Genomic DNA, 10,502 nt, shown 5'->3' with positions numbered 1-10,502 from the left:
TAAGTCTCATCTATCTTGAATTAAGTATTAACTTAAATTTATAATGTCATCTTTCAATATTATGTTATTTAAAACTTGATTTATATACTGATACTAGCTGTTTAATAAATACATTTTGTAACCTTTAAAAAGCACTACTTTAGATTTATCTCAAGTTTTTTAACATTATGCTATATATCTTTGAATTTATAAAATCCTTCTTAAACCTTTACTTTTAATTTTGTACAGCTATATGAGTTAGCTGATTGTTTGAAGCTACGTTTTGAAATAAGAGTTTTTTGCGTTTAAACAAGCAGTTATAGTTTTCCACCGTCAGGCTTTATATTTTTATAACTTTAAACATAACAAGAATCCTTTGAAATCAGTTTAATGTTTAATTTTATAAGTATTTTCTTTTACTTTTATAATAAGCTTGGTTACAATTTAGAAATATTTTATAACATTTCATTTTATTTTATACTTTATAATTTATTAAAATCTATACAAACCACAGCAAAGTTAAATAGCAAAATTATGTTAGAAACTGCAAACTCAACTTCGCGAAGGTAGTGTAGTTAGCTTAAAATTAAAGCTCGTAAACATACGGATTTTTAACAAAATTTTTATTTGTTTTACGAAATATTTCTCAATTAGTTGTGCAATGTACCTTCAAGCAAAGCAACTTTAATAGAAAATACTGTTTTCATTGTGTAAATATCATTTGTTTGATAAAAGTAAATTCGAACATTTGAAACATCTCTACTCAATAGTAAACCATAACTAAATTGATTTTGTTTAATAAGAATTTATTGGTTGTCTTTTTTGAACAAAATAACTAATAATTAAACTGATGTAGAAAAACGTTTTATAAATTAGTGTAGTTTTATAAACATAAAAATTTCAAAATTATCGAAAATCAAAAAAGATTTTTTTGTTTACATCAATAATTTTTTTTAATGTAACTTGTTTGTTTGTTAATAACTGTTTGTAAACTATGGTTTTAACAATGCTTTTAAAGCTTTCAAATGTTTACTACCATACATAATTAAATAAACCACAAAGATTACATTCAAATATACGTTAAAATGTTACAATCTAAGAAAAAGTTCGTTTAAATAAAGATCCAATGAAAAGTATTTTTTTTTAATTTTTTTTATATATAATAATTTATTACATAATGTGCTATAAAAAATTAATATTTATTAAATTACGTTTTAATACAAATTTAAGTAGTAACCAGATACTTAACGCTTTTGTAAAACTTAATTCAATAAATTAAAGTTTATATTAAACTATAATGATAAAGTTTTTATTCAAAAACTTAACTTAAGTTTTATCTAAAAAAATACATTCAGGCATACAGAAAATTATTGAATTAAGTATTTTAAATTTTCTCAGAACACTTTTAACGCAACGAATCTCAAACAAGCCAACGTAATAGTAGTTGCTGACGTCTTTAGGCTAAAAATAACTTATTAAGTAAAGTTTAATCTATTAATACTTTAAATTGATGTATAAATAATGTTAATCTAATATAGGCATTTTGTACGGCTATTCTACTTAGCTGATGAAAAAATATTAATTTAAGTAACCAAAGGTAGCATGTTATACAAATATAAAAGGAAAACTTATGAAGTCAAAATAGGCAGAATACTTATAAATGCCAAGAGCTAATATATCAAATGTTTTTTAAGAAAAAAAGTTTAGATTCAGGTAAAACAAGATCAAATGAAATTAATTTCAAATGTGTTATAACTTTTGCATCACTTAAAATTTTCTTATAACACTTAAATTTGATTTAGTATAAAACAATTCATTAAAGTAAGGTTTCTCAAACTTATTTTAGTTATAACCGAATTATTGTACATGTTACATACTTTTTAATTTTTCGTTTTAATTTTAATGCAATGTTTAAGCTTATAAAGAAAAACTGGTGATACATTCAAAATATTTTGGCCTAAATTTTTTAAATCTAAATAAATAAACCATATTTCAGTTTTACTGTTCTATTTATGTTTTATAAGGTCAGAATGTTTTTCTACTGAAACCTGTGAAAATCAGAATATCATCTGTACGTTTCAATTTAGTTTAGTAAATGTATACGATTTCAATTTTGAGAATTACATCAGATAGCTGATAAATGAATCAGGTTTAATACAGTTAATTATTTGATTTAGTAATATATCTATAGTGTTATGTTTTTTGAAATGTTTAGGTTTTGTTTTAGAATCTTAAATTTTATTTAGAATAATGTTTTTTAATAAAATATTTAACCAAACACAATTTATATGATACTTTGTGACCTAGTTCTGTATAAAATTTGTAATTTATTATGATTATGTCTGCTTGACTTATTAGTAATGAGGACGAAATCAAATCGTATAATTTATGAACGGATAAGTAATAATCAAATTTTGATAACATAATATGCATTGTGTTAAACTATTATTGCAGTTTTAGTGTTTTTTCAATTTTGTTTCGTAAACTAGATTCACTGTAAACGTTAATAAACATTTTTTTCATAAATTAGTTTGTTAAGTAACTTAAAAATATAACCATACAGGGTAATTAAAATAGTGTGGTCACATAACTACTAGTTTATAAACAGAATTGAAAATTAACTTTTATACTGAAATTTAGATAACAGCTATTCCTTTAAAATAAGATTGTTAAAAAAATGTTGAGGTAAGAGTTTAATTTTTGTTAGAAAGTAATTTGTTAAGATATCCTTAATTATTAACTATTTAAACTTTATAATTGATTGAACGCATAACATTTTTATAAACTTTTTTAGTAATATATACTAATACAATTTTACTAATATAAAATATTTTAGTATACTTTTTTCGTTCGCTATGAATTGCCTTAATCAAGTCTAGATTGTTGATCTAATAATGCATCTATATTTTTAGTACTAATACATACCAATACATACATATTTTCGTACCATATCTCAATAAATAAACTATAACATAATTTAATCAGATAGCCATTTACACAATTGTCGAATAGTTACAAACATATACTATACTCTGTAAAATTATTTTACAGAAACTTGCTAGTAAACGGATTTCGAGTCAAGTGTAGTTTTGTACGGCGTAGTTTGTAATTGTTTATTGTTCATATTGAATACATTAATTTATTAACAAATAGAGACAGTTTTACTGATATTTTAAAGTATACTGATTTGGCACACGTCAATATCGTAAAAAAATTTTCTGTTGATCATAATGTCAATCAAACCAATTTAATAAATATAACAAAGCTTAATTGCTTAAATTTATAGTTAAGTACAATACACAGTGCAATTTTTTATTTTTTGTGATAAGTGACATATTTATAAACTACGAGAAATTAAACAAAAATAGTAAATTAAGGAAATATTGACGAAAGGAAATAAATTAAAATCTAATTGTCATTATGTGCTAGGCTGAGCAATTAAATCAGTTTTCCAAGCTTCGACAATCAGCCTACGTTTAATTATAAAAACTTTTACGAAAGAATTAAAAGTTTTAATTCTAAACAATAAAATATCAGGATATAATAAGAATAGCCACAGTCTTTATTTTTCACCTGTTATAAAAAACTGATTATCAGTAAACTATTATAACTGTATAAATTAAGATGAAAAACAAATAGTATTTTTAAATGAAAAGAATGGCTATTCAATTTTATTTTAATTAGAACGTTTATTGTAATCAGAAAGTATTGATAAAAAATTGATCAAATAGGTCTATTTTTATTTATTAAATAATATATAATAAATATTTTATTATTTAAAAGGATAATTTCATAAGATAAATATTTAAAAAAGATTTGTAAATTACCAACAAAGTAAAAATAAGTTTATTTAAATTTATTGAGTACTTGAAGTTTAAAAATCGTATAAAGATTAATAATAAAAACAAAACGTAAATTATCAGATATTATATGTTATTAATTATTTTATATTATGTTATAGTTTTTAATAAGTTTTGATTTTTAAAATAGTACAATTGTTTTAGGTTTATTGTAAATTTAGTTTAAACTTTAAAATATGCACAATAAAAATATTTTAGTTCGAATATTATTATTGATCTAAAAGTTGTTGTATAGTTTTTGTTAAAACTTAGTAAAAAATTAAATGTTTTAATAACTTGTTTTGCTTTAAGCTATACTTAAACAAATAACAAAACTTTTTATTTCCCGAAACTTTTTTAAAATAGTTTATAAATTGACATAAAAATGTATAAATTTTGCTTTTGATTTCAAAGATATTACAAAGAACACGTATTTTAAGCCCACTTGCTAACATGTTAAACATATTTAAAATTGTTTTTAAAAAAATTAAAATACTGACCAGAAATATTTTTTTATACCAGTATGATTTTTATTATCAATTTGAATTAATTTTTAATTGTTTGCCTGAAACGTTTTTGTGTTAACTAATATAAATAGTGCAATTAATCTCAATGATGCTTTTGTAGGTAGTAGCAAAACGCCTCATCAAAACTTCAGTTAGTTTGTCCATTTTTAATTAAACACTCATTGTTGAAAAAAAATTAAAAAAAATGATTAATTTTGACTTAATCAAAAAAAAAAATTATATGTTTTTTTCTAACTAACTTGTTATTTTTTATTACCCATTTTTTTAAACTTGATGTGTTATATAAAAGTTTAAAAAAAAAGATAATTTTTAAGTTTCTAAATTAATTTCGAAAAGCTTAGTAACAATTAAATAAATATTTTTAATATATAATTAAATGAAAAGTTGTATTTTAAATCTTATAATTATTAACAACCTTTTAAATCAGGCGATGACTAAATTAATTTCGGTGAAAATTGGTATCTCAGTATGAAGAATATTAATTTAAAGAATAATTAATTAATACACACCTTTAAGTGTGCTTTCAGGTAAATTAGGGCATAGCAATTTCGAACAATTTTTATAAGCAAACTTACTAGTTTGTATAAATAAAATTAAAACCATTTTTGTTTCTAAATGTTTTTATTTGGTATAAATGTATGGATTTTCATAGATGTTCTATTTATACTGAAGAATAAAAAAAACTAATTACAGTTAATCATTTCAAAAATAAATCAGCTAACTAAAGTAGCTGTCCAAACTTCCGAGGCAAAAATACTCTCAATATATAACATTATTCAGATTTGTAAAAAAATTAGCTGTACTTTATTGTCGTAAGCGTACAATGACGTTATACATGCATAAAAAAAGTTAATTATCAACAAGTTTTTTAATGAGTGTTATAACTTACTTATAAGGTTTTGTTAATTTTTTTTTTCGCTAAAAAAAGATATTCTCTACAAGCTGTAAATTATTTACTAATTTGCACGTATTAGATAATTTAGTTTTTGATAAACATATCATACTTTCAAAACAGCAGTTTAAGTTTTTGTATTATTGTTTTTATATTGCACAAACCTATGAATCTAATTAAATAACCTTGTTAAAATCAACATTACAAGTTATAAAACATGGGAACGGGTCTAAATTGCGCGAAGACAAAAGTGCGCGAGGTTACTAAATTGCACGCGGGGACTAAATTGCACGAGAACAAAATTGCACGAGTGTACAAAATTGCACGAAGATACTTTTGCACGAAGACTAATTTGCACGCGGGCACAAAATTGCACGAGGGGACAAAATTGCACGAAGACTATTTTGCACGGAAGGTCGAATTTGCACGAGTTACAAGTTTGCACGGAAGGTCAATTTTGCACGACAGACAGTTTTGCACGGAGGGTCAATTTTGCACAAAAAATATCAACTTAAAATAACTAAATAAAAAATATAATAAAACCTTTATGTTTTATAAAAAAAAATAATAAGCATTTGCTAGTGTAGTTCATTCTAATTTAACCAGGTTTAAATTAATTTTTTTTTAATTTTTTTTCAATATGTAAAACCTTTTTTTTATTTAAACTAAATTAATGTGTTTAAAAACTATTATAAATTAAAATTTTATTTTAATAAAAATAAAACTAGAATTTTATCATACTTAAAACAATCCTTATTTTAAAATAGACATGTATTGATGTAAACATAAACTATATTATAATTATACTAAATTTAAATATGAAATAAAACAAGATTAAAAAAAAAATTAATAAATAAAATTTTACTTGGGTAGGTGTTAAAATTGCGCGAGTGTACAAAATTGCACGAGGGGACAAAATTGCACGAAGATACTTTTGTACAGAAAAAGCGAGCATGCGAAATAGTGAAACAATTAAATAAATTTAGAAAAGAGAAAATCCGTCTTTTGAAAATTTTATTATGCATTGTACAAAAAGTTCTGTTACGGCTTGTAATTCCATAAATTATACTTAAAATTGTACTTTTTTGTTTTATATAAAAGTTTTAAACCTAATTTATATATCATTATTTTATATTTTTCTAAACTTTATCTTAGTTGCATCAGTATTTGCACGCGTTTTAGTCTAATTAGCTCTTAAGTTTCTCCTGCTCTCTATTTTCTCTTTATCTAACCAAGAATTGCGAAAAAGCACTGTCAGAAGCAATTTTATTTTTACATTTTTAGAAGAAAAAAGAAATATAAGCTTTAGACTTAAATGAAACAAACAAAATAATACAACAGCTATAATTAGTTAATTTCTATTTTTAACAAAAAAAAAAGGTTTAAACAAAACTCTTTTTTTGGTAATTGTATTTTAATAACGGTTAGAATCTAATTTTATAATCTAGTTTTTATTTTTATTTATATAAATTTTTTTGATAGATTTTTGTTTATTATTTAAATTGTTCATTTTGACTTTTATATTTATTATTATTTCATTTAAATTTATTTAGTTATTTATTTCATTTAATTTGACTTTTTATATTAATCTTTTTAACTTTTGTTTTGGACTTTTATTTAATGTATTTATTATTTAATTTTTAATTTTTGTAAATCTTAAATATTTTTTGATTTTTTAAAACTTATTTATTATTAAGTTAGTTGATTTTTTATATTCTAACTTTTTTTATTATTTAAAAGAATCTAATTATTATTTAATTATTTTTAATGGAAAATATTTATTTTTACTTAAAAGTACTATATATATGTTTTTATTCACTTAAATTTTTCACTATTTTATTTATTATTTTTTACTTAATATTTTTTTCTTAATTTTTTTTAATTTTTTTGAATAATATGTAATTTTGTTTCGTAATTTTTATTATTAAGTTATAAAATTTTTAACTCTGTTTTTTTTTTAATTTTTTTAATTTTTCGTTATTTAGTTATTAAATTTAATAATTCAGATTTTTTTATTTTTTTGAACAATATATCGCTTTGTTTTGTATTTTTTATTATTAAGTTATAACTTTTTTAATTCTGATTTGTATTTTTCGTTATTTAGTTATTAAATATTATAGTTCAGATTTTTTTTTTGAATATTATATAGTTTTGTTTTGTATTTCTTATTATTAAGTTATAAATTTTTTAATTCTTATTTTTTTATTTTTAAATATTATTAAAAAATTTCGTGCAAAATAGTCTTCTCGTGCAATTTTGTCCCCTCGTGCAAAAATGTCTACGCGCAATTTTGACCCGTCCCTGGGAAGGAAACAAAACCCGTGCAAAATTGACCCTCCGTGCTAAGTTGTCACTCGTGCAAAAATGACCCTTCGTGCAAAAATGTCTGCTTGCAAAATTGTCTGCTCGTGCAAAAATATACCCTTGTGCAAAAGTGTCTTCGTGCAAAAGTGAGCCTTCGTGCAATTTTGTCTGCGTGCAATTTTATCTTTATGCAATTTTGTGCTCTCGTGCAAATTAGTCTTCGTGCAAAAGTATCTTCGTGCAATTTTGTGTTTTCGTGCAATTTTGTCCCTTCGTGCAATTTTGTACGCTCGCGCAATTTAGACACCTACCCATAAAACATATATGAAAATATAATAAAAGTAATTACTAAAATAGATTAGTTTCAATAATAACTGCTAAACATTACTTTTGTTGAAACCTAGTTCAAACTTCAGGTAGGTAATTTGTATACAGAATATTACCTTTAGATGAAAAGACTAGCAGTAAAATAGTGCTCTAGAATAAAAAAAATTACAACAGGAAAAATTGAAATTTTGATGTAGTAGAACAGGTTAAAACAAAATTTTAAATGCACTCCTCTGAAGTATGTAGTTTTTAAAATAGACTTAGTCTTAAAAATGTAGTTTTACAATTTATAGAGTATTTTTTTTAACAGAAAGAAAAAAAGTAAAAAATATCTAGTAAATGAGAAAACACCGATCGTAAAAATCGGTGATTATGTATTAAATATATTTACTTATGTTTCATTGTACGCTTACCACAACTATCATCACAATCTGAATTTTATAAAGAAAATTATTATTTTTTGTTATTAAAGTCTTTCACGTTCTTTCAGTTTGGACAGCTATTTCAGTTAGCTGATTTGTATTCTTAATGATTAACTGTAAGTAGTTATCTCATTCTCAATTATAAATAGTATTTTTAGCGAAAAAATCAGAATAAGTACAAGTAGTTTATGTTTTAAAAATAAGTATTTCACATTTTGTTTATAAAGGCTGGTAAGGTTGCATATATGAATTATCACAAATTCTTTTTGGATTTACCTTGTTTACCTAAATGTAAACTATGTTATGTTATATTTCAAGGTACTTAAAACTAATATATTACTGTTATAAATAATTTTGGTGTAAATACCTATTTTCTTTTAAAAACAATTTGTAATCGTCTTATCTTGAAGGATGTTGCTTAATAAAATATATTTTTTCAAAAACTTTAATTCATCTGATTTACAAACTAGTTCATAAATTATCATTTGTAAAATTGCATCAGTTTTACCACTAATATTTAATTCAAGTTTCATTTGTTTAGTAAAACTGTTAAAATGGTTAAGAATAGACAGAAAACTATTCGAATATTAATTTTCACTATTGTATCACCATAAAATTATTTTAAGATAGTTTAATGTATAAAAGATTAATAAACCTTATTACTCAAAACAGAACATTTGCACAGAAAAAAAAACTTAAAACATAATAAATAGATCACTTATGGCCAGTTACTAAGCTAAGCTAACTAAAAAAATTTAACAGTTAGTTTTTTCAAACTATACAAGTTCTTATGACTTTTATTCAATTTTTACTTAGAAACATGCATACGTAGATTAATTTTAACTAATAGTTTACAGTCATGTGTATTAACCATTCATGATGGTTTAAAATAAAAATCTACGTTAGCTTGCTACATTTTCATAAATTAAATATTTTTTTAAATTATTAAGGATATTTAAACTAAAAGTCTTATAAACAAATAATTTACTGATGATGTTGAACTCATCAATAACTTTGCTACATTGTACTACCTTTAAAACCACATTTTCTTTTAACAATTGTTACAACTAATTTTGTATCGTTTAGTTTTTTTATTAATTATAACTTACATTATCATTACCAAAAATGTAGCACACAATAAAGCATTTAAACCTAAAAATAAAACAGAATTTTGTAGTTTTTTATGCAAAAGCTCGTAACTTTTCCATAAAATTAAAGCTAAAATGCCTGTATATGTTACCTTTTGCACTATTTGTACGCTACCTAAAAAGAAAATTAATATTAACCGTTGGTATGGTTTAAAATTTATATGTAGTACAACTGCAACAATATTTATATAACTGATAGTTTCTTAATCAAAATCTTGTACGTTAGAATTGTGTTGTAGAAAGTTATGACGTTAATAAATGTTTTGAATGCCAAAATATTGAATTTTAAATTTTTTCTTCTTAGCTATTTAACTTGGAATGGTTTGATTATTATTATGAATGTTAAAAACATTAGTTAATTATATTAGTTATTGAACTAACACTCATTAGTAGCAAAACAAATAAAAACTTAGATTAAATTTTATCAGTATTAATAAAAAAACTTAAACACCAAAATTAGGTTTACATTACAAACTATTAGGTATATACAATGCTAATTATTTTAGTACTAAAATTAAACTTGAATCTACAGAAATCCAATTTTATATTTAAAACTTGAAAAAGAACCAATGTTTATATTTAACTACCATTAGAATAAAAAAATAATAATAAAACACTTGATAAAAAAAATATGACAGTTATAATGAGAATTAAAAATATTTGTAGATTTGATTAGCAACAACACAAACTCTCATCAACAACAAATCCTATAAGTTTAGACAGTAATTTATAGCTATTAAGAAAATAGTTTGACAAAAGAAATATTGTGACTCACATATATTACATAAAAAGGTAAAAAAATGTGTTGATTAGTACCAAAATAATTACAAAGACCTTCAAGTACAAAATATTCAACTTATCCAATCATATCTTAATTTGCTTTAATTATAACATAAATTTTAACCAAATTTTTTTCTGAGATCTATAACAAAACCATCTGCTATGAAAATAAACTAATATGAAAGTTCTGAAACCATACAAGTTAAGTTGAGTACACTTTCGATCAAAGTGTATTTCGAGCAGCAATTTAGTTTCATTTTTCAAAAAAAACAACAATAATAACA

Source organism: Thalia democratica, chromosome 1 (genome assembly GCF_965202585.1).
Source record: "Thalia democratica chromosome 1, ktThaDemo2.hap1.1, whole genome shotgun sequence".
Classification (NCBI taxonomy): domain Eukaryota; kingdom Metazoa; phylum Chordata; class Thaliacea; order Salpida; family Salpidae; genus Thalia; species Thalia democratica.
This window is presented reverse-complemented; position numbering follows the sequence as displayed.